The sequence below is a fragment of the Thamnophis elegans genome, chromosome Z (genome assembly GCF_009769535.1).
Source record: "Thamnophis elegans isolate rThaEle1 chromosome Z, rThaEle1.pri, whole genome shotgun sequence".
Taxonomy (NCBI): domain Eukaryota; kingdom Metazoa; phylum Chordata; class Lepidosauria; order Squamata; family Colubridae; genus Thamnophis; species Thamnophis elegans.
Window position 1 is genome coordinate 25866359 of NC_045558.1, and position 26552 is coordinate 25892910.

A 26552-nucleotide genomic window follows, 5' to 3' on the forward strand; every position below is an offset into this window, starting at 1 on the left:
TCCATTAAAAAGAATTTTCAGTCTTTTTCTTTCTCCCATTTTTTTCTAACCTAACGCTAAACCTAACCCTAACCCTTAACCTAACCCTAAACCTAACCCTTAACCTAACCCTAACCCTAACACTTAACCTAACGCTAAACCTAACCCTAACCCTTAACCTAACCCTAAACCTAACCCTAAACCTAACCCTTACCTTAACTTGAATCGGCTTGCTTTCAAAGCGCTATTTAAAGCACCCTTTTTTCTCCGCGGTTACTGTTGTCGCCCTGCTGATGACATCAGCGATGCGGTTTAATCGGGCGCGCTTTAGTGGAGCGTGGTTTTGTCATGCCGTGGATAGTTCATATTTATTTATTTGCTAGTATTTATTTATACTGCCTTACTTCAGTGCTGTCCATTGGGATGTGATTTATGTCATATCCTTACCGCCACCTGGGAGGGAGGTGGGCCTAAAAAGTAATGGCAGTCAGCCAAGAACTAGTAAAGGCAGTGTGGTGCAGTGTGGCTAATGATTTGGATTGGCACAAGGGTGATTTGGCTTCTGGTCCACTCTTAGCCATGGAGTTCCCTGGATGACTTTTGGGCCGGTCACTCTCACTTGTCCCATGTGCCTCACAGGATGGTGAAAAAGGGGGAAATTGGTGTGTGTGTATCCTGTGTATACTACTTTGAGCACTTCAGGCCATCTAGCTGGTTGTTGGTGTGAATACTGTCCAGAATGAACCATAATTTAATCTAGGATGAGTCTTTATGTGACAGCTTTAAGACTTGCGTGCTTCAAATGCCAGAGCTTCTGAGCCAACATTTTGGTTGCTAAGCAAGAGCGTTGTTAAGTGAGTTTCACCACATTTTACAAGTTCCCTACTAAATGTAGTGAGGAGATAGAGCACTGTAAAGTATCCAAAATGGACATCTGGAGCAGATCCTCCTGTTATCTTGAAGGAGAACAAAAGCACTGACCTGACATTATTTACTGAAAGATTTCGATTAATTGCTGTAGATTAACTCCCACTGTGATCGATCAGGAAGTGTTAAACCCTTTAAAAAGAGCATAAGATCCTTAGTTCTAAGGCCTGATGGCGAACCTATGGCATGCATGCCACAGCTGGCATCCAGAGCCATATCTGCTGACACATGAGCTGTCAGCTCCAGCATCCATGCGCGCACCGACCATCTGATTTTCAGCCTTTCGGAGGGCTTGGAGAGGCTGTTTTTGCCCTCCCCAGGCTTCAGGAAAGCTTCCAGAGCCTGGAGAGGGCACAAAATGGGCCCAATGGGGTCATGCGCACATGCACATTGCATTGTGGGTGTGGGCACGCACATGCGTGCAATCGCACGCACATGCACAATTTTGGCACGTCTTTACAAAAAGATTCGCCATCCCTGTTCTAAAGAATAGAGAGGACCAAGAACTTTGGTTGTAACCTGACAGGCAGCATCAATCAGGGACAGGCTTTCCTTTAATGGTTGATTTATATCTGGAAATCACAGTGAGTGTAATCAACATACAATGGCTTTCTCAATGTTTTGGTTATTATTAACATCTACATTGGAAATTAGTTTGGTGTAGTGGTTGAGATAGCAGGCTAGAAATCAAGAGATCATGAATTTCAGCACAAAACCTGCCATTTGACCTTGGGCCAGTCACTTTCTCTCAGCCCTAAGGAGGCGGCAGTGGCAAAACACTTTTGAAAACTCTTGCTAAGAAAATTGCAGGGACAATTGAATGGAAGAAAAAATAACAACATTGGGGGACACATTTAAAATAACCTGATTGTGATTTTCTGATAGCGCTGCTATATGCATACATTGAGAAAATGGGAAAGAAGTTGAATGTTGATCATGTGACCATGGAGATGCTGCAATGATTGTAAATGTGAAAAATGGTCCTGTCACTTTTTCAGTGCCATAGTAACTTTGAACAGTCAGTAAATGAATTGTTGTAAACCGAAGACTACTAAATGAATTGTTGTCAGTCGAAGTCAAGACAAAGAATAGTGTTTTGCCACCAGGGAAGCTGAAAATGTTAATTTTGAGGAAAATTGCAGGAAAAGGTAGGGACAAGCAAATGGCAAAGATAATTAATCATACAATCTCCTACCTTGGCTTGTATAATTATTAATTCATTCTATAAATTCATGTGATCGTATTTATTCTATGAATATTTTTATAGGACGTAAGCAAATAAAATATAACTCTCACTTATTACATACTCAGTATTTTATTTCTTAATAATAATGCTATGATTCCAAAGAGGAATTTAAAAAAAACACATGTTTTCAAAAACTTGCTTTTTTAATTACATTTTTTAGATAAGCAGTTTTATAAAGAGAAAATAAACAGAAATGTATCTGGCACTGTTGGGTAGATTATAGCAACTCTGCCTGACATTTCTAGACACATTCAGTCTACTTGCTTGGTCCAAAATCCATGTTACTTGAAACTATATACATCATATATACAATCAGTGAAACTATTTTGGTTTTCAAAAATGTCTCATAGTTTACTTTTGCAAAGTAGAATCCACAGTACACACCAAAATTAGCGAATATATTGTTTTGAAATAAAAAAAATCATTCAGCAGAAACATTTTATAGCATGCAAATAAAAGAACAGATATATTGTCAGAATTTTTTTTGTTAAAAAAAATCTGATTATTCAAGGTGCTTGCAAAAGAAGAAACTGTTCATTGTTCCTGTAAAATAGGCACTTAGAATGGGAACTGAAGAAATCAAAGCTGACTTTAAAAATTTGGTTTGGTTTCACAAAAAAAATTTCAGATACCAAAAAATCCTTGTCAAGTTTCATGTAAAAAAATGTAGATTATAGTAAAGGAAGACAACATTTTGGAGCTTCCTTGTAAATAAGAACATTAAAGCAAAAACAAAATTACTAAAAAGCATAGTGCATAGCTATCCTTTAAAATAATGCATATCTGTAGATGTCAAGTTTTGAACTCCACTTAACATCATTATGATATATTTGAATTAACAAATAAGAAATAATAAAAAAAAGTTTCACACAGATTCCATTTCAGGAAAATCTGAGGTTATGATCTGCATGTCAAAATATCAATATGTCCTTGATGGATAATATCAAATAAATGGAATTCAAAGTCACATTTTCATACAGACCTCCAAAAACAACTAGGTGAGTTTTCATAAAAGTTATCTTGAATATCTTGACTATCTTTTTAGTTGCAACTCACCCAAAAGATTACTTCATCTTTTTTTTTCTTCTGTTAATTAAAAAAAAACAATTCTATATTATCTTGGCAAAAATATCGAATATACTTCAGGTTACTTCAGAATGGAATCGAATGCCAGGACTGGTCTTTCCTCTCGCTTTTGCCACGGAGTCTTTTTACCTTCCATTTGACAATTAGCATTCTCACCGTCACTGCTATCACAACTTACTTCATGGTATCTAGTGGTTTTACGTTCTGTATTTGGTAAAGGCTCTGGTGGACTTTCTACACTTCTCTTTGTTTCTTCCTGCAGACTGGGCAATTGGCCATCTCTTCTTCTTCTCCCTCCATCCAACACATATCCTGGAGTATTATTTTCAGGACTACAAACTGCAGTTCCACATTCACTGCCACTTTGGTCCAAATCTTCATCTAAATCTCTCTGCGGATACAACTGCACTTGCTGTTTTCGCTCATTCATGCCATTTCCAGAATCCGGGTTGTTAATTCCATTCTTTCCGTTTTTTTGAAGATCAATGTAGGAATGTCTAACTTGAGCATTGGGACGCCCATCCAAAGTAACAAACCATGCTTCTGGATGAGGTAAAGGCTTACTTCCACCTAGCTCTGCTAGACCTTTCTTAGTAAGAAGCTCAGCACTGAGGGATGGTGGAATGGATATTGATTCAGACATCACAACGTGTTGTGGTTTCCAGTCACCTGTACCAGCTTCTTGCAAATGTTGAAGAGATATTGCTTGAGCAGCCAGGTGTTGTGACTGCACCTGTGGTGAGATAGATAATTCAACTTGGAAGCTTGCTTGCTCGTGCTTCTCCAATAAAGACTGGCTTGACATTGCGTTGAAACTGTGTCTATATTCATCTTTTTCCGGAGAACCAAACCCTTCTGTCTCTTCTAGAGACTTCCTTCCATTTGTAAAAAAAGTTGCCATATTCTCTAAAGATATGCATCGTTGGTCATTTTCCTTATGAGAAAGCGATTCCTCTCTGGGACTAAATTCCTGTGAGGTGCTATAAGTATGTTGGAGCACAGGGGTATGCATATCTGCTTCTCCTAAAGAGCATCCTTGGTTCACATGAACATCAACCATCACTACTTCCTCATGGCCAGAGGATTCTGAGTGCATGTTGCCACTGAGAATTTCTGATTCACTTTGGGAAACTACTAAACTAAGGTTGGACGTAGAAGTTGATTGATCCGTCGTAGCACTTCTGAATGCTGCGGAGAACTGTAGCTTTTTAAATAATTGACGTGGCTTCATACACTTTCTCCTAATATTAAAAAAGGAATAGAAAAAAATTCATTTTAAAGAGACTTGCAGCAAAAGAACGGTCTAGTGAATACCTAGTATTCAAACACCTATACTCTCTTCCAATTATCATAAACCTGGCTGCCCAAGATAGATGGGTAGAAGTTATGGGAATTATGGTCCACTATAAGTGCAGAGTGCTGAGGTAAAGAAAGCTATTGAAAGTTGCAAGAGGCACAAGCAAATTAACACCTCCTGATTTTATTTTGCACCTCAAACTGAATGTTCTGTGGCTCGATCCACCCTGGAAGAGCCGAGGTGGCGCAGTGGTTAGGGTGCAGTACTGCAGGCCACTTCAGCTGACTGTTATCTGCAGTTCAGCGGTTCTAATCTCACTGGCTCAAGGTTGACTCAGCCTTCCATCCTTCCGAGGTGGGTGAAATGAGTACCCAGACTGTGGGGGCGATATGCTGACTCTGTAAACCGCTTAGAGAGGGCTGAAAGCCCTATGAAGCGGTATATAAGTCTAATTGCTATTGCTATTGCTATTGGAAATTCTTCTTTTTGCCACAATTTTCAAGCATACCAACAACTCTTTGTTTTTCTGTTTATCTTCAAAAACTTGATGTGTTACATTAGATATTTCAATTGTACAGATCAATACTGAAACTCATGAAATGAAAAAAGGAATACAGTAATAAAAAAAATAACAAGAGTAGAAGCAGATATTATAAAAGAAGAAAGTCAGCCTTATAATTCTTTCTGTTAAAATTATTTGTATCAGGTAATATATTTAGTAGGACTTCAGCAATAAGGTAGTTTTACTGAAAGAAATTTAGGAAAGAAAGAAAGAAAAAATAATGTTACATTCTTGATTTAACTGTTCTGTTTCAGCAAATATAGAGAATACATACACTATGCTAAAATGTGAGAAATTTTACTTTTCTTAAGTTTTATAAATGCTGCTGTTTCATAAACTATTGTTGATACCCTCAAGTTGGAAATTAGATTGCTCTATAATGCAGCTTGTTCCATAAGCAAATAGAAAAATTAACATGAGTTGCATCACCCATCCTATTTTTGTTTGTTTTCTCTTACTAACATTTGTAGTATTATCACATTTCTCAAAAGATATTTAGAATAAGACCATCAGTTCTGAAAGTACTGACTGTGATAATATTCAATATATTATATGCTATATAATATACAATATAATATGATAAATGGTTAAAATAAACGTAAAGAAATTTCCTACATCTGGTATCATAGCAATGTGTTAGACCAGTAATTCAACATATTTTCATGGTACAGGTTTGTGGGCAGCTCACATAAAATCTTCAGGGAGTAAGTAGGCTTTGGATAATAAGTAGAATCCAAAGATATTCATTCAGTTATGGAAATTATGAATCCATTCAAGGCTTGTTGAAATGTACTTATACAAAAAAAAGACCAGATAGAAAATAATTTGGTCCCTCTTCCTTCCATTTTCTTCCTTCCATCTTTTATGCTGACCCAGTCTACAAATATAATTAACTATAAAAATGAGACACCTTACCTGAAATAGTGAACAAGGAAGCACAGCATAATAAGTAGTACAAAAACTACCCCTCCAACGATTTCCAAAAGAAACATCGTCTGGTCAATATTGGTGTTCTCTGTCACAGTGTGATCTATAGGATGTGGGGGGGGAGGGTTAGAATTAAAATTCTAAGGACAGGCAAGTCAAAGTTTTCTAACCCATTTTAGGGTATTTTTAATCATAGGCTGGCTAACTCTTACTTTGACAACAAAAAACTCCTTGCAGCAGAATATCATCTGATCTACTTCTAGCAGTATTCTCTGATGGGATCAGGCAGCAGCCCTGATTAGACAGGTTTCCAGAGCTGAGGGATGCCACTGATTTGAATTACTCAGAATATCCCAGAACAGGCCTATGCTAAGGACACTGTGAATAAATAAAGTGCAGTGATACATGTTCTTTGGTTAGTGGAACCAACCAAAACAATGGGCCTGTGTTATTATCTGGATTGTAACCTGGAGCAGCAGCATCTATTTGGAGATGACATGCCTACAAAATGAATGATGCAATGGGGCAACAGTCAGCCAATTGGCTTCCTAACTCATTCGATCTATGTATAAATCAAGACTACAGCTGATCATATATCAGAGCTGATAACCATTTTGTGATGTACATATGTGGCAATTCTTGCAGTTAAGGGGGAACTCATTCCATTTATGGCAGGAAAGATATACAGTAAATCCTGCGCGTACTATGATTTTCTGAAATCACCACATTCTACAAATTGTAACAATGATTTAATTTGGGGATTATCCTACAACTGTTTGTAAATTGTCTCTATTCCAAACAGTGACTAAGAATTCGGCTGTACTGCGCAGCAGATCTGTAGTTATAACCCCCAGTTCCTTCTGGAATCCATCAAGGTCCTGTAGTCAATGGGGACAGACCAATATAATAGGTTCTGCCTTCCTGCGGAGGTTGGGGTGATAAAGCTCTTGAGAAACTCTATAGTGAAACTTCTTTGTACTTACTCAATGCCATATATTTATACTGGAGCAAATAAAAGATCGGTCTTACCTGAATTTGTGGGAGACATGGCTGCAACCCAATATCCCAGCTGGGGGGCAATATAGATCTAGGTCAATCTATTTCCTTTTTGTTCAACGATGCCTAAACTACTTTTCAACCATGTCCCTGTAAACATATAAAAAAACTATAAAACAGAAGAGAATTAGAAATGAAGCTATTTAACTGTTACAGAATAAATTGTTCATGAAATTCAGATGCAGAAACTCAGTAATAGTTATAGCCATCGCCTATAAATTAAACGCTAGTAGTTTTATTTACTGACCACCAGTGGGTGCCAAAGTGAAGAATTTGAAACAAGGGGAAAAGAACAGGGCATCTTAGGTGCCTTTCTTTTTTTATGTTGGACATCAAAAAGTCTTGTTTTATAAATGTTTCATTTCTTGAAACATCAACCTCACAAAGCATTTTCATCTTATACAGCTACTCTCTTGGATGTACAATATCAAGAAGGTAGCATTATCCATTCTTTCCACCTCCTGACTTTCATTAATAAGTCACTCCAATTTTATCTATATAGTTCCTTGAGTTTCCTCCTGTTAAAATCTAGGATGATATATATTATTATTGCTATGCTTATTTTAAAATATACCAGAAAATGGATCTAAATATACAAAGAGAACAAATGGGGGAGAGGACAATTCATTGATGTACACTGTATATCTCTACCAGATAGTTTTGTTTGAACAAACATGTTGCCAGGTGGCTTAGTAGCATACTGTTGACAACCAATCAATTAAAGTTTCAGACAATGGAATTTCATCTCCACAGGATTTTATCCAGAACAACTGAATGGATGATAGTTCGTCTTCAAAATGAGATAAGAGGCCATTTACTTCCAAGTTGTGATCCAACTGTACACGATCAATAGTAAAATACTTTGCTTAAAAAGTGATGTAACTTTGCCAGATTGGTTTGGGGACTGAATCAAGAGGCAACATCCTGCAAAGGAAATTTCTTGCTCTCCCAAAGGAGGAAATGCCATTTTTATTTCAAAAAGAGGTCTACTGTTAACACAAGTTTGATGAATAAGTGAGAAGAGGAGCTAAATGCTGCAGGAGATCCATGTGTGCTAAAAATATGAGTATTTCAGATCTTGCTGTGTCCCTTACTACATAAATCAGCAGAGAAATAGCTCACTTACAATGCCCTCCCTACAGAGGCCATACAAACAACCAACACACTTAGTGAAGATAGTCAGATACAAAAATAATTTGGGCATGAGACTACTGAAGGAATTCTCAAAGAAATTATGTTGCCTCTGCTACATATTTTTGGAATTAAGAATTGGACTTCCTATTTTCCTAAAATAGTAAGGAAGACCTCCCAAGGATATGCTCATAATTGCCACAAAATGTTTCAGCAAAACTAAAAAAAAATGCAAAACTAAAGTAAAAGCAATTGGGGGAAAATGTGGAGAACAACAACGCAGGAAAAGATAAGGCCTCTCTATGAAGATTGTTTCTTTAAAAAATACTTTGTTTTGACTTTAAGAGTACAAACAACACATATATGCACAGGATAGAACTTAGCTAAAATTTAGCAGCACCTCTATTTTGACAAAACAAAATTCCTTCAGTGATTGGGAGTTATGCCACATTGAGTTAGAAGTCAAATGCAGATAAGCCTGTCTTCTTTAATTATTGCAATCTGAGAGGAGGCATAAACTTATCTAAAACCCCTTATGCTTCGGAGGCTCAGGTCCAACTGCATTTTGTAGCTTCCCCAACCTAATGTCTTCCACATGTGTTGGATCTGCATCTCCCAGAATTCCCAGCCACCTGAAGAATGCCAGGGGGTCAGTGATAATTGCACTGGGTAAGACACTCCAAAGGGCACAGCAGAGAAGGCTCTCTTCCTGGGTCCTGCCAACCAAAACTTTAATAGATGAGATCCACAAATAACTCCCTGTCTGCTCAGATGGGATGGGTCAATGTAATGCACAGTTTTATATATATATATGTGTGTGTGTGTGTGTGTGTGTATATATATATATTTTGTGTGTGTGTGTGTATATATATATATATTTTACAACCCCCAGTATGCCCAAATATGGGAGGAAGATCACTACTTCCATTCTCTGTCCTTCGGCTCGTCACAAGAGACCATCCAGACAGAAACCCAATATTTTTACTGTTGCCTTTTTGTTACATTTGTTGTATTTGTGCTGATAAATAGCTTGAAATAGATCTATACTAGTCTCCCTTTATTTATTTATCAGCACAAATACAACATACATACATACATGTATGTATGTATGTATGTATGTATGTGTATATATATATATATATATATATATATACACATACATACATACATACATACATATCTGTGCTGATATAGATAATACTTCTGCTGAAACAAAGCCTTGTGTGCGTGTGTGTGCGCGCGCACGCACACCCACCCACCCACATAGATGGCATGGAAGGGCAAATCTTTCAGAGGATACAATTGCTCCAGTGTTTTGATATGAACTTCCACTTTGTCTTATGTAGAATACTACAATCAAACTTCTTCAGACACTGAAATGATTAATTTATGCAGAATGAAAAACTATATTTTCCATCTATCTAGTTGAAGAAAATAATGTTGAGATCGTTCTTGAACTACAAGTCTCAGTATTCCTAAGTAACATGGCCAGTGGGCAAGAATGGTGGAAGTTTTTGCAATTCCATAATATCTGGGAGACAAAAAGTTGGCTATACCTGCTATAGAAGTTTGCTGAGTTCCCAACATTTCATTTTTTCCATCAATCAATCTGTCGAAGTATCTGAGACCACAAAAAAACTCATTTTTCCTAGTGTGCTTTGCTGACTCAATATGATGGGAACTGTAGTCCAACATATCTAAAAAGCAGCAGATTGGGAAGACTGACACAGGAGTTCTGGACATTATTTTAAAGTAGGGTCATCAACCTTTTGGACCTCAGAGACCACTAAGTTCATAATTTTAAATCCCGCGGACCACTAATATGATCTGCCTAATGACCGGCTAGGTGGGCATGACATGGTGGTCATGTGACTGGGTCGGCATGGCCAGCTCAATGCCAGTCACATAGAGAGGCACCTTGCCAGCCTCTACTCCAGGGGTGGGTTTCTCGCCCCGTTCCAACCGGTTCGGTTGGAACGGGGCCGGTGGCGTCCTCGTGCACGTGCGCGGTGCACGCATGCGTACTAGCGTCTGTGCGATGCTCCAGCTGCTCCTGGAGGATCGCGCAGGCGCTGTATGCATCCTGCGCATGCGTGGAAGCGCAAAACTCGTCAAAACCGGGTAAGGAGCGCGGGCGGGTGGGTGGCCCCTTTGCCGTTCCCGGAAGTTACTTACTTCCGGGTTCGCTGACCAACCGGTTCGCAGGGACCACCGCGAACAGGTTGAAACCCACCCCTGCTCTACTCCCCACTCCTCCCCCACCTGCCAGGGCTCCTTAGGACCCCAACAAGAAGTAGTTGCTGGAGCTAAGCAGCCATCAGGAGAAAGAGTTGGCAAAACAGCTGGATCAATTCAAATTGGATCTGACTGAGAAGGAAGCTCAGTAGAAGCACCTCACTGAGGACTATGAGCGTGGGCTTTCCAAGCAGAGGGAAGACCTGCGGGAGTACAAGGCCAGGTATCGCCACCTGGAGGCTCAGTGGGCTGAGATGGTCAGCCAGCTCCAGTCCATGATGCAGTCCCACTGGAACGAGGCGCTCTGGCTCTTCGTCACCAGCGGCACTTCCCTCCAGACTTCACCCAGAGCCCCGCGCAAGGAGGCTGAAGCAGACCCCAAGTCGGAATTTCTGTCCCTCTCCAATCCACACAAAAAGACCCACAAGGGGGAGACTCTCTGCAGCAACACAAAGTTCATTGCACATATTCGGCTCAGGGGTAGTTTGAGCACCCCTGATTTAGTGCAATATAAAAAATGAAAATATATTTTCTGTGGACCACCAGAAATCACATCCTTCGCAATTGTTGGATGGTTTTTTTGTAGGACCTCTAGCCAGCTGCAGTTTTTCCTTCAGCTGGCTACTGTTTTATAGAAGAATATTGTTTGGCAAACGTATATAATCTATTCTGGATATTCAGGGACACTGATAAGTAAAGAATGAATATTTGTGTGCAGGCTCTAAGGAAAAATTGTTCCCAAAGACAATCCTTTGATTTATTACTAAAATCCAAGTTGAACTTTGCTCTTTTGTTTCTGCTGTCATTTCCTGTTGTATGTGCAAATTACCTGTCTAATACTGAACAAAAGAACATGTCGGTCCCTGCACTTAGCAATTCTAATTACATCTGAAGTAGAGAGAGAGAGAGCGAATTATGCACGCATAGGTAGATTCCTTACTTTAATCCCCCCTCCCAAACTTCCTTTCATAATAATGAAAAGGTAGGTAGAATTCAAGAGACAAAATACATGACATTGAAGAAGGCTGCTTCATAGCTCTCATAAAACATACAGGTTGTTTCTGTAGTTTAAAAAAAACACATTTATGCAGGTGTTTATGAATAATATTCAAGCATAATGCTGTGGGTGCATTTATAAGAAACAAACAGCTATTAAATAACAGTTACTAAAGAGTGCAGAGAAGAGCAACAAAGATCATTAGGGCACTGGAGACTAAAACATATGAAGAACGGTTGCAGGAACTGGGTGTGTCTAGTTTAATGGAAAGAAGGACTAGGGGAGACATGATAGCAGTATTCCAATATTTCAAGGGTTGCCACAAAGAAGAGGGAGTCAAGCTATTCTCCAAAGGACCTGAGGGTAGAACAAGAAGAAATGGATGGAAACTAATCAAGGAGAGAAGCAACTTAGAACTGAGGAGAAATTTCCTGAACAATTAGAACAATTAATCAGTGGAACAGCTTATCTCCAGAAGTTGCGAATGCCTCAACACTGGAAATCTTTAAGAAGATGTTGGATAACCATTTGTCTGAAATAGTATAGGGTTTCCTGCCTAGGCAGGGGGTTGGACTAGAAGACCTCCAAGGTCCCTTCCAACTCTGCTATTGTATTGTATTGTATTGTATTGTATTGTATTGTATTGTATTGTATTGTATTGTATTGTATTGTATTGTATTAAACAGCATGGCTGAAAATGCAAAGCAAGGAATGGGAAACTGCAGCATGGCAAAATTACACTCAATATTTGGGCTGAAAAAAAGCTGAGAAGCAAACAATATCTGAAACCTTTTTTGTCTGAAACCAAGGAAGGCTACTGTCAAAAGGAAACAATACTGTTAGACCAGATGGGGAATAGTCTGATAAGGGTGTGGCACCTTCTTTCAGGTTATAACAAAGAGGGATGTCATGTGACCCTCCATGACGTCTTGTATAACTTTCATCATTTCTTTAAAGAGGGTAAACTGGCTATGGCTAACTAGCATTTCAGAGCCAAATTGCCCTATCTATTGTGCCACCTTAAACTGTTCTGGTATGAAAATGCCCCCCTAGTTAATAAAATTATCTTTGTCTTTTATATATGTTTTACTGAGTTATATACATCATAATTGATGCAATAGGGATCTTTTAGGTTTAAGATTTAGAGAAATATTCTTTTTTTTTAAAAAAAATCTAAGTAAATCGGATTTAAAATGTTTGAAATTGTATCGGGTCTCCTGCCTGAGCATATGGTTGGATTAGAACACCTCAAAACACTTTTCCAACTCTATTATTCTAATGTTGTGTTCTAATATTCAGATAAAAAACCCTGAGAATACTGAACTGAGTTCTTAAAATCCATTGGTGTTGAAGCAGTAAAAAAAGGGGCTTCTCCTGTAGTTTTGTCAGCTTGGTTCTAATCAAACCATAATTCCTATTAACCATAACTCAGTAGCCATAACAGGGCTGCAGACATATTAATGCTTGTGTTTTCTATCCCCTACTGCTTAGCTTATTAACAATGCTGAGTTGTAATATTAATTTTCACATTGCTTCATTGCAAGATTGGATCATACAGTTCTAAATATGGCTTAGCAAATCAGGACACTGTGGTTTAAAAGTATTTGTGAGCTAGCTGTAAAGAAAGTGGGGGGGGATGGAAACAAAAAGAATTGAAAATACTTTTGAAAGGAACTACAGACATTTTAACCCTTATTTAAATGTACATGAAATAGAATCAAAATCTTTTTTACCTGCTGAAGGTATGTCATTCGAAGTGCCATGGCAAAACTAAATTGTATTTCATGTCCTATTCATTTAAATTTTAATGTGGATCAGATAATTAGTCCCAATGATTTAAATTCTCCTGTTCTATTACAAAGTTTGTTTGTAAACTGAGTCGTATTTCCTAAAGATATCACAATTTGAAACCAATTGCTGTATTTGTCCTTAGTTCTAAATAACAATTATATTGCTGAAGATCTCAAGAAAAATATTATTATAATCGTATCCATCAAAATGAATATTTCAACAGATTAAGGAACTTCTTTAATAGTTCCCCCCCCCCCATTTTTTTCACACTGGATGATTTAATAGTAATGAACATCAAATAAAATAGGTCTAATGGCATTGGAGTTTATGATTTTAAAAGTTAATAAGAATAAACCTACTGGAATGTTTAACATGTTTATTCTCTAGGAAGCAGATGTTGGAATGCTATAGAAGAAGTTAATTCAGATTACCAAATTAATATGATTTACAGTTGCACTGAGCTGTTGCTAATTCATATATATCTAACCACTATAACATTATTTAACTCAATATCTGTGTGCACATTTTTCAAACAAACAAACATTGTATGTCATGGTACATCAATGAACTGGATATAGTCATCTTCATGCAGAAAAAGGCAATGCTTTTTTATTCCCCCCCCCACCCCCCTCACTTTGAGAGGAGATCTGCAGGAAGACTTACTTCCAAAGAAAGTACCAGGTTGCAGCCATTTACTAATTTTATTTTTCAAAATTGCCTCCACACCATTTCCCATAAATAATAATAAAAAATTAAGATACCATCAGCTGGTGCTCTGCTATACATGCTGGATTCACATGGATTTACTTTTAATTAAAAGGTGGTGGGGCGAAGAGCCTGAGGGGTTCCAGGAGAAGGGATTGCAAGGCTTCTTGGATGTTTCGTGGCCTTGCTGTGAATAAAGAGGCTACATTTTTTTAGATCACCATCTTACTATCATTCTAAAGGAGATTAGGAAACATTTTTGGACCACCATAGATAGAGATTTATCTTTTGCACCTAACTTTGATGGTGATGGTGTAGATGCAGATATAACAGGTTCAAAATCAGAATCATACAAGCAATAAATATCCCCCCCCTGGGGGGGGGAGGGTTATCTTAAATCTAAAGCAGGATCCAAATAGTACTGCTGAATCAGCTAAAACAAACTCACATAGAGAGAACTATGATTCAAAAGCAAGTAATAGTAGTAGAAAGATGGTTCCCAATTTGGAATCTAATAAGAAAACAACGAATATACTTAGATATCTAAAAATATACCCAGAGTTATGTGCAAATCAAGTTTCATCCTCCCAGGAACCATTGGATGAAAGGCAAACAAAGTTACTTACAGTTAAATCAGATTATTTTAGGAATTCAAATTAATGAAGTTGAGAAAAGGAAAGGAAGATTCAGAATGCAGCTCTTCTCTCTCCCAGTCAGCTTCTGTTCTGTGAAAGGCAGATGGATTTGGAAGTTTGAGCAGCTCCCATGCAAGAAAGACTAAACAAACCTTCTCTCACTGAAACATCCCACTAAGACCAGAATGTTGTTCAAAATGAAGCTCTTTTTTTTTAACAAATGTAAGCTCTTCTCATTGGTTGGGTTTCACACAGAGGGAGTTAGCCAATTAATAACAATCTGGGAAATAAGAGTGTTTCTACTTAAAAGTTTAATTGTAGCAACATAGAAGCTGGTAACTCCAAGGACTTATATCACTACAGTCCTTGAGCAAAGATTGCCTCAACAAGCCATCAGACCTCCCACAGTAAGTCAGTTTTCTGAAGAACCTTTCAAGACAAACTTGGCTAACTCTTTTCATACTTTGCACATACTGAACAAGCACATATTTAAAAAAGGTTTGATTTGGGAATTATTAAAAAAAACACACAAAAAAAATTTAAACTTTTAATTGAGATAATCACCCCAAGTGGTCAAGGTAACAATGGCAATTTTAAGAAACCATCTGTTGATTCATCCCCTAATTCATCCCCTGGAATTTGGACAAGGAAGAGAACAACAAAAAGTCCCTGGGAGTAGTTTCCAACTCTGCTCTGTTATAACATCACTCCAGGCAGAAAATGAAAGTAAATAAAAATAAAATAGAGGTTGAGAGACAAGAGGAATGAAGATGTAGTTCTGTGGGGGGTTCCGGATCCCATTGCAACTAGTACGGTGCAATGGGGCTGGGCATCCATCACATGAATGCATGCAGCACACATGCGCAGTGTGCGCATGCGTACTTACCGCCTGCGATACTCTGTGATGCCTCCGCGATGCTCCAGCTGCTCAGCAGAGCGTTACACAGATGCTGTACGCTCCATGCGCAGAAGCCCCAAACAACTCAAATACAGGTAAGGAGTGCTGGCGGGCAGGTCGGCCCTCTAGAGCACCGTACCAGAACGGTACCTGATGCTCCCAGCAGGCACAGTTTTGCCCGTACCGGGGCATACCAGTCATATCCCACCACTGAAGAGGTTCCAAGAACAGGAATTAATCCTGAGAGACTACTTCGAAAACTTTTCTCTTTGGCCTCCAGTGTCAGTACCAGAAATCAAATTCATTATCCAATCTTTCCAGTACAGTAATTCTCATAAGAAAGTTAGCCCATTAATAACTCATATTGGAAATAGGTGCTTCTACTTTAAAATTTAATTGTAGCAACATGAAAATTGGTTAACTCCAAGGACTTCTATCACCACTGTCCTTGAGCAGAGATTGCCTGAATAAACTAGCTGATCTCCCACAGCAAGTCAGTTTTCTGAAGAACCTTTCAAGACAAACTTGTTTAACTCTTTCACTACCCAGCAGATACTGAAAAAGTGGATCTTCCTAAAAGGCTGGATGATCTAAGGGTATTACAGGTAACCTTCAACTTAAATTCACAACTGAGCCTAAAATTTCCACTGCTAAGATATTAAATGAGTTTTGTCCAATTTTATGACCTGTTCTCTCTCTAAATCAGGAGTGTCAAACTTGCAGTATCACATGGTCACATGATGTATTGCAACTTTTTTCCTTCGCTAAAATGGGGCTGGGCATGGCCAGTGTGTGACACATCTGGCCCGTGGGCTGTGAGTTGATACCCCTGATCTAAATAATAAAGATAGCACCTGAGTTGGATGAGAAATTGCCATTATAACCCCAAAATATAAAAATGGAGACAAAGGTGACCCAGAAAACTATATAGACCAGTAAGTCTCATTGCAGTTTGTGGCTAAAATACATGCAGAATGTCTTTTGACCAAAATAGAAGACTGGATAATGGAAAGAAATATTATAGTGGACAAACAAGCTAGATTTACATTGCAGTTCTCCACAATAGGCACTTGTTTTATTTCATATCATATCATCGTAAAACAACATGGTGTGTCTTTTGATTGTATAAACAAATATCAAATGGAAGAAATTGACCAATCTAAATATGAAACCCAGACTCTTACTCTTGGTTAAGATACTCTACTCAAATAGTTATTGGAAAGTTCATATGGGTGAAAATGTATTTTACTAAAAGTGTATCTACCCATAATGGTGTTAAGATAGGGTTGCATTCTAGCTCTGATGCTTTTTAACCTCAAATATCAATAAGAGCCAGTTTGGTCTAGTGGTAAAGGCACCAGGGCTAGAAAGCTGGAGTTCTAATCCTGCCTTAGCCAGAAAGCCAGCTGGATGACCATGGGCTACTCAGCCCACCTTACTTCACAGGGTTGTTGTTGTGTAAGGTCATCATTTTACCACCCTAAAGGAGATTAGGAAACAATAAGAGATCACAGATGGTTGTACAGAAGTAAATCAAGCAACAACAATAAAAAGTTTCCCTGACAGTGAATTTTTTTGTTTCAAGGAATTTTCTGCTGGAAACCAAAAATAGTTGCTAATTTAGTTTTTTTTTTTAAAAAAAAAAGTTAAATGCTAATATCACCAATTCTAGTTGCTCAGGACTTGGATATCTTACAGAAATTATGAGCATATGTTGATTTGCTGATCCTGGCACATGCACTGTTTATCTGCAATTTGTGCACAGCCACCCCTGCCTGTTCATGCTATTTCAACATCATTTGTTGCTCTAAACATATTAATCTTTTCTTCTCCAAATTAATGGTGAGCAGCTAAATTTCAGAAATACATTAAAAACTAGAAGAGTGAGAACATGTTTTGGATTTTATGTTGGGGCATAAGTAGAAGACAAAGGAGAAGAAAGTGGGGGAGTGTGTGCTTTGGTTGTACACATGTGTAAACATATGCAGGGCAGTGTAGGAGAAAACATAAGGTTGAATTTGATTAGCATTCCTCAATATGCTCCAGTATATAATTAGATGATAGCTTTCTCTCTTTTAAGAATTGCTGCAGTACTTTGAGGTTGATCTTTTCTAATTTCAACTCTGTAATAATGGGAGAAATCACCAATAGTTTTGATTTTTTTTAAAAAAATGCTGAAATGTAGAATATTCTCAATAAATATTATTAATGGAGTAAAGAAAGCATAGGGGTGTGAGTATAGTTGCATCATAATATTTAAGGTACACGTATGATCACAATGGAGCCCAAAATTTCTGTTGCTAAATGAGACAGTCGATAAGTGAATCACTGAAATTGTTAAGTTAGTAACATGGTTATTAAGTGAATCTTGCTCTCCCATTGACTTTGTTTTTCAGAAGATCACAAAAGGGTATAACATGACCCCAGGACACTGCAATCATCATAAATATGAACCAGTTGTCAAGCATGCAAATGTCAATCGTTTGACTGTAGGAATAGTCATAAGTGTTAAAAATGATCATCAGTCACTTTTTTTCAATGCTGTTGTAACTTTGAATCAGTCGTGGGATTCAAATAATTTACCAACCAGTTCTCTGCCCTTATGACCAGCTGGGTAGGCGGGGCTCAGTGGTCATGTGATCATGTGGGCATGGCCAAGTCAATGTCACTCAGGTCGATGGGCACTTCGCCTTAGTTGTTACAATGGTAATAAGGGTTAACCGGAGAGGCTGTTTCTGTAAGCAGGGCAATAAAGATTAGGCTAGAAATGACACCAGAATGTTTCCTTCCCGCCTTCCTTACAGGATTAGCCCTGTAAAGTGGGAAAAAACAAAATATTTCTTCCAACAACCAGTTTTCCGAACTGCTTAGAAAGTTACTAACTGGTTCTCCCGAATAGGTGCGAACTGGTTGAATCCCACCACTGCTTTGAATGGTCACTAAATGAACTGTTGTAAATTGGGGACTACCTGTATTTCTAGATAATGAATGGTGGTCTCCCATTAAAAGAAGATGATGAGGAAAATGAGGGGAGAAGGGTATTTTAAAATGGCAATAAACTCTACAGATGGCACTGTCACGGATAATTGAAGTTAGCTTGAGTTATTTAAAACATGTCCAATACTTCACCAAGGTTTCCCCTTAGAATTTCTTTCAAATCTGACCTTTCTGATAAAGGAAAATCCAAATGATTTTTAGAACAGCTAAGAGCCCCCAGCTAACTTTCTTATCAGTTAGGGCTTACCTATCATAAATCCAAATGTGTGCTGGAATGAACCCCATCAGTTTCCTATTGGACCATATCCTGACTCCACTGCAGAAGCCAGCCTGGCAGTCTAAGGGCCCTAAAAGAAAGAAAAAAGCATGAAAGAAACAATTATGCCTTACCTTTTATAGAATACGGGGCATCCTCGTATTACAAACATTCATTTAGCCACCATTCAAAATTATAATAACACTGAAATAAGTGACTTAAGATCGATCCTCAACTTATGACTGTCACAGCATCCTCAGAGATCAAATCTATGAGATCTAATCAAAACTGATATGGTTTTGGCATGGTCCTGGGGTCAAGAGATCACTGTTTGCAACCTTTTTAGCCAGCTTCTAACAAAAGCAATGGGGGAAGCTGGGTTTGCTTAACGACCTGCACTGACTTACTTAACGATCAAGGCAAAAGTGGTTGTAAAATTGGGCAACATTTACTTAACAACTATCTTGCTTAGCGATGGAAATTTGAAGTCCCCCAATGAGCTTTCAGGACTGAAAGTAGAAACCAGGCCTTCCAGTACTAGCCCAAGACCTTCACCACTATGCCTCACTGGCTCTCATTCTTAATATTGGTTGATAAGGTCCATTAAGCTCCTGTGACTGAAGCTATTCCTTAGCTACTCGGAGAGTGGGCAAAGTCAGTTATATCAGTTTTTAATGTAAATCTAGAGGATTAAATGTTCTCACTTCTGTTCTGCATCTCAACTGTTCTGCTTTCACTTCAATTCTGTAGCTTACCATTTCCCCCTGGGAATTAAGAATTGAGTATATAGGATGAAAGATGTGTTTTTTTGTTGTTTCCTTCCACAGAAAAACAAATGGTACCCTAACAGACTAGTCCAAAGTAAGACAGAGAACTATACGGTCAAGACTTCTGTGTCTCTCCAGTTCAAGTCCATTGGCAATTTTATTACACTGGCAGAATGCACAACACAATATGCACACAAATAGACAAACACAAAACCAAAGTTATATTTGAAAGGCTGCAAGCAACTCTACTTTCAAATTCAACATTGCTCCATTCCAATGTGCCCAAGTAAAAACCCGTGATAAAGAATATGGCTCTAGGCCAAGGATGCTATACTTATCTGGTTAGCACCAGCGATGTTATAACTTCACATTCGAGAAAAAGAAGGTAAGCTTGATAGTTTTTGTCATTATTTCTTCTGCTTTCGGGGAAGCTGATGGAAGGTTTACTAAACAAAAATTAACTCAAGCTGTTCACAGTCCATGGCCAAATTCATCTTCTGCGAAATGCCAGTCCTCCACTTAATTGTTTGGTGATAAAGTTTGTTTTCAACTTTCTTTCCAAGCTGCTTTCAGTTCAGCATCTGTGCATTTGAGGTGACTTTTTGTGAGTTTTTGTGAGCTGTAAAGTATACATTGTTAAAATACAAGCATCCCCCAATTAAAAAAAGAACCAATGATGTTTAAATCTGATCACCAGCAATAAACTTACTAAGCTTAGGAACAGGCTGTGTGCCCCCAAACTGGTATTTGCGTTTTGTTGCTTCATCGATATTCTTGGCTGGCCCCTGGCAGATGGAGAGCAACTTCATAGCTCTTTGAATGTCTTGTAGTTTCTGCATTGGAATGGCTGGATTCTGCAGGTATACAATCACAGGTAAAAGGAGAATGCAACTTCCTTTAATTCTCTCACACCCTGCTGGGTTTACCAAGCTGTTGTGCATTTTTGATATATTACACCTTGTCATCAAAGCTATCCTTAAAAAAATCTCACATAAAATAATCTCTGAATGAAAAATAGAGCTATATTTAAAGCAAACAAATATTAATTCCAAGATACATCAATAACTTTTGTATAGAGTATGCAGAGTAAGCATATGGCTCATGCTTGGTGCTGTCAAAAAGAAGATGAGGAGTTCTTACTTATATCTCTTCAGCATTTTCATTGTTCCACTTTTTTCTCTTTGATGCTCTAATCAGAGAAAAGTCTAAGACATTTCACCCAATGAAATTCAATCCTGGCAAAATCAGGGCCTATAAAAAGGTTGTTTTTTACTCCCTCGTCCAAATAAACTTTAAAAGTCATTACTGTGAGATGTAGTGCTGGCTACCAGCTTGGTTGCCTATGAGGAACATCATCTGGAAGGTTAGCGTGCTTCCTGGTGGAGTGGGTTGAACACCTTGCTGGACTAGGTGTGCTTGGGATCTAATCCAGCAGGGCACAACCTATGTTCTTATCAGAGGTGGGTTCCTACCAGTTCGCACCTATTCGGTAGAACCGGTTCGTCAAATCTACCGAACCGGTTAGAAGAGGTTCCACCAGTGGACCCGGAAAGCAGGCCACACTTACAGAAGAGATTCCAAAATTTTTTGAAACCCACCACTGGTCCTTGGATATGATTATTCTACACTATCATGCTCATATTTATAAAACTCAGTGCCTCTGTGAAAGGTAAGGATGACTACTGCATTTGTGGTGCAATCAGAACATTGCGTGTGTTGAAGTTGTTTTAACGCAAACCAAAGATGCCCTTTAAAAAACAAGTTTACATCATATTCTTATGCGTGCCAGTGCTGCGTGTGAGGTAATTTAAGCTGGTTCTGAAAAGTGTTGTCAGCATCTTCATATCTGTCACATGGGCGGCAAGCCACTCCCATCCGGTCACATGGGTGGCAAGCCACTCCCACAAAGGAGGCCACACCCACAGAGTAGGTTTGAACAATTTTTGAAACCCACCACTGGTTCTTATCTTTCCAGATAATTTTAATCGGGAAAGGAAGTACTAAGGCACAAGCGTTTTTCAGTCAAAGACCTGGAGAAGCATCAAAGGCAATCACATAATAATAATATTTGGGGCACCTTTTTTATTTTTGTGTACAATCTTTTTGCTTTGTTGTTGGACAGTAACATTTTGTTAGTGTTGGATCAGAGGTAGGTTGCTGCTGGTTGCGCCGGATTGGCTGAACCGGTAGTAGCAGCGGCGGGAGGCCCCACCCACCCGCCCAGACACTTCTGTGCAAAAGCATCGCGCTCTCATGCTAGCGCGGGAGCCTGCCCAAAATGGTAGTAAAAAAATTAGCAACCCACCTCTATGCTGGATGTATATTTTTTGTTGGTTTTGTTTGGTTTGGTTTTTTTTGTTTTTTTATTTTATCTTTAAAACAAAATAAATATACCGTATATACTCGAGTATAAGCCGACCCGAATATAAGCCGAGGCACCTAATTTTACCCCAAAAAGCTGGAAAAGTTATTGACTCGAGTATAAGCCTAGGGTGGGAAATGCAGCAGCTACGGTAAATTTCAAAAATAAAAAATCAGTGTTATTTGAAACTCAAAGTTATGTTTATTCAAGGGACCCGCTTAATTAAAGTGTTCTATAATATCAGTATGACTTATAATACTGCAAGTCTGCAATATTAAAATACTTGTATAGGGGATCCCCGGGATCCCCCGAAGAGATCAAATCACAACCAGTATGCCACCTTCTTGGTATATTGTTTTTATTTTCACTGAGTTTTTTAAAATGAGCATTATTTCATCCTTTTTTTCTTTATGTTTGATTGGTATCTGCAATTTGTGTTAATTCTGTTCATACATATAATATAAATGAAAAACCCAGCTCTCTTAAAAAATATTTTAAGTTCTTTCTGGTGCTCCCTTTTAGAATTGGCCAACTAATATTTCTGTTCACCCAACTAATGTCAGGCAGAGTTAACTGAAAAAGTAATTTTTCATGAAAGGACATTTTCCTAGGATTTTAATTGTTCTTACTGTCAGATTTCTCGTTATTTCCAGCTTGAGTCTCCTTCTGACAAGTTTCCATTGCTTCTTGTCCTGTCCTCAGGTGCTATTGCTGCCGCCGCCTCCTCCTCCTCCAACAGCACCAGCACATTTGCTGCCCAGCGCTGCGGCTGAGGTGAAGCCGCCAAAGCTCCCGCTGGCGCCCCCGCAGCGTTGGGCGGATATCCGGCAGTGCTGTTGGAGGAGGAGGAGGCGTACCAGCCTGCCATCGCCGGCCACCGCTAGCCCCGCCGCTCTTCCCACCCCCTTCCAAGCCCCACAGTCCAGCGGATGGAGCAGAAGCAGCTCGGGGGCTTCGCTGCTGCTCCCCGCATTTGCTGCACGGGGATCCCTTGGAGAGGGGATTCCAGCCTGCCATCGCCAGCCACCGCTAGCCCCGCCGCTCTTCCCACCCCCTTCCAAGCCCCACAGTCCAGCGGATGGAGCAGCGAAGCCCCGGAGCTGCTTCTGCTCCGTCCGCTGGACTGTGGGGCTTGGAAGGGGGTGGGAAGAGCAGCAGGGCTAGCGGTGGCTGGCGATGGCAGGCTGGTTCGCCTCCTCCTCCTCCAACAGGCAACAGCACTGCCGGATCCAGTTGTAGACTCGAGTATAAGCCGAGGCGGCTTTTTTCAGCCCAAAAAATGGGCTGAAAAACTCGGCTTATACTCGAGTATATACGGTACTTAAAATTAGAAAAAGGCACTCTCGTTTCTTGCCCATTTTTATATAAGTTGCAACTACCTCTGCTTTGTTATCAATGCAAAGCAAAACCCACAGCAGGAAGATACTGACCTTTCCCACCACACATGAAAACTAATGGGCAGAGGGCTAAAAGAGAAGGCCATGTTTCAAATTAGTAGTTGGTTCTGCATTGTTGCTATTAAAATACTTAGACTAAAGTGTGCAAGCAAATTATTGTGTCAAATTGGAAAAAAGAAGAGAAATATGTAACTGAGGAACTTAAAAGTTGTTTTCTAAGTTAGAGAGAAACATGTTAATCTTGCTCCTATCTTTGCAAGATGGTGATAATGAGACCAGAACCAGTTTTTGCTCAGGCTGGAAAGCAGAAGACTGTAAATTCTATTTTGGCTTTACAAATAAAATCAGCTAGATAAATTTGGGCCAATCATTGTCTCAGCCTTAGGCAGGATGAAATGGCAACCTATGTCCAAAAAACTTTGCCATGAAAAACTGCAGGGACTTGTTCAGACAGTCTCCTGAGAATCAAATATGATTTAATGGAAGGAATAAAAAAGAACTATTGTTGTTTTTTACTACAGGACAGTGATTTGTTATTACCTGTTTCCAGAATACAGTATACTTTTAAATTTCCCAGCCTATTTATAGGCCCAATATTCCGTCATAATTTTCATTCAAGCACTAAGCAAGCTTAACCTTACTTAATTGCTAAGTCTGAAGAAGATCAGTTATGTTCTGCTACCATAACAGCAATGGTCAACATTTGATAATTTCTCTACATCATGTATACTAATAAGATTGTAAAATATACCAATCTAGAAATACTGTGATGGACACAGCATCACAGATTTCTAGCCAAATTTTTCAAAATAAAATACAGAATATCCAAGACACAAATGTTGACATATCTGAATCTAATCAAATTTGTATGCAACTCTTAGTATCAATGCTGTGTATAAAATTTGGGAAAACATTCTACCTGAGACCTGAGCAGGAAGTCAGGGAAGAAGTACTACTTTTTAAATCAAATTTAATGAGAATCTTTAAGGGGAAAAATTACAAAATTGCAACATTTATAGTCTGAGTCTGATCTGATTTGTTAAAAATATTTGATATGCAAACAATTAAATTTGAATTTCCAAGGTAATTTGATTCAATCATTTATTTGAATGCATGAAGTGGATCAGTTCATTCTGTGGTCATTAATACCCAGAGTAAAATAGGAATAGGAAAACAAAGACCAATCTCTGACTTTTGAAGGTTGTTGAAGTTTAATCTTCTGGGAGTCAGCAGCAGAGTCTGATTTGATATCTCTGGAATTTGCTTTCTCCTTCTGTTGTTTCTGCTTCTTTTTAGCTCCCAATTCTCCTCCTGAACTTCTGCAAAGAAAAAAGACAACAACTTTCTGCAAGCCTAGAAAAGAAGAAGTAACCCATGAGCATAGATAAACCCTTGTGTATATTTAAAGAAAGGGATAAAATACGTGCATTGAGTCTCTGCTAAGTCAATTACATCTATGTTTCCTTAAACTATACATTCAATTAAAAAACGGAAAAGGTCAAACTTTTCAACTTTCTCCTCCCCATGCACCCAATATCATCATGTCGCCTTTGCAGCAAGGAAGCTTAAAAAAGTAAAAATATAGAGCAAACTGGAGGACAGTGTCCATTTATGAATGAAACTAAAGGCAGAAGTATAGATAATTCCCGTTACAACCATAATGGTACCCGCATGTCATAATGGCCGTTAAGTGAAGTGCCTCACTTAATGGTCCCCATCCCTGCTCTTCCAGTGCAATCATTAAATGAATGTTGTGCCTCAGAGATAGGGGAGTCCCTTGGAGGCCTAGAATAGGTCCAGGTCTGCCTTCTCCAGTCCTCCCCCAACCCCAAAGCACCCGGTCTTCTGCTCCCTTTCCCTCAGGATTCCCCAGGCCTCAGCCTGCTGTCAGGTCAGCTATTCAACAAGGCAAGGGAACCTGCCAGTGGTGGGATTCAAATAATTTAATAACCGGCTCTCTGCCCTAATGACCAGCTGGGTAGGCATGACTTGGTCGTCATGTGATTGGGTAGGTGTGTCCAACTCAACGTCACTCACATCAATGGGCGCTTTGCCTTAGCCGTAATAAGGGTTAACTGGAGAGGCAGTTTCTATAAGCAGGGAAATAAAGATTAGGCTAGAAACAACACCAGAATGTTTTTTCCTGCCTTCCTTACAGGATTAGCCCTATAAAGTTGGGAAAATCAAAAGGAGATTTCTTCCGACAACCGGTTTCCCGAATAGGTGCAAACTAGCTGAATCCCACCACTGCTGAAGCCAGTCAGCATAAGGGATTCCACATGAAGGGCAGTTACAGTTTATAGGCTGAGTCCCACTTCCCATCAGGATACCCAAGGGCTTCCAAAGACCTCCCCTCCCTTTCAGGATTTGCCAGGCCTCCAGCTACCTCCCAAATTGGCCATTCAGCCAGGCAAGGGAACCTAAAGCTGATCAGCAGAAGCAACTGCCACACAGATAGTAATTAGACCCTCAGTACTGAGGCTTACCTTCCCACCCAGCCACCAAAGGGACTTGCAGGATTCAGCTGCTCCTCCCCAGCCCCAGGACCCATCAGCACCCAACTTACCCTTTTGGTTTTTGCAGAGAGGTGCCTGGCTGATGCGTTGTGAGGTTCAGTTTTCTTAGAGGCTGCTGGCCTCATGGTAACTTTGTGCTATTTTCCTAGCAAGTAGCACTTGTGAGACAATAGAAGACCCTGTGGAGGCTTCTTTTAAAAAATGGAATCCCCTACAGTTTTGCGAGAAGTACTACTTGCTTGGCAACAATGGCCTGAGGTTGCTATGAAGCCAGAAACTTCTGCAACAAAGCCCAGTCTTGCCTTGCCTTGCCTTGGTCAGGTTCTTCTGCAAGAAACAAAATGGTAAGTTGACTTTTGCTGGGCCAGGTGGCTGTGAGGCAGGGGTGGGTTTCTCGCCCCGTTCCAACCGGTTCGGTTGGAACGGGGCCGGCGGCGTCCTCGTGCACTTGCGCGGTGCACGCATGCGTACTAGCATCTGCGTGACGCTCCAGCTGCTCCTGGAGGATCGCACAGGCGCTGTATGCGTCCTGCGCATGTGTGGAAGCGCAGAACTCATCAAAACTGGGTAAGGACCGCGGGCAGGCGGGCGCGCCCTTCGCCGTTCCCGGAAGTTACTTACTTCCGGGTTCGGCGACCAACCGGTTCGCAGGGACCGCCGCGAACTGGTTGAAACCCACCCCTGCTGCGAGGAGAAGCTACTACACATGCCCTCCATGCCCAGTAGCTTCTGCTGACTGGTTTCTAGGTTTATTTACTTGGGCTGAATGGGGGAAGCCTGGGGGA

The 26552-nt window shown here is 39.6% G+C and overlaps 1 pseudogene; it reads right to left on the reverse strand.

The window, feature by feature from the left end:
• LOC116520734 overlaps nt 1-25892 on the reverse strand; it is a 29831-nt pseudogene extending 3939 nt beyond the window's left edge.
• Nucleotides 25893-26552: the final 660 nt, after the last annotated feature.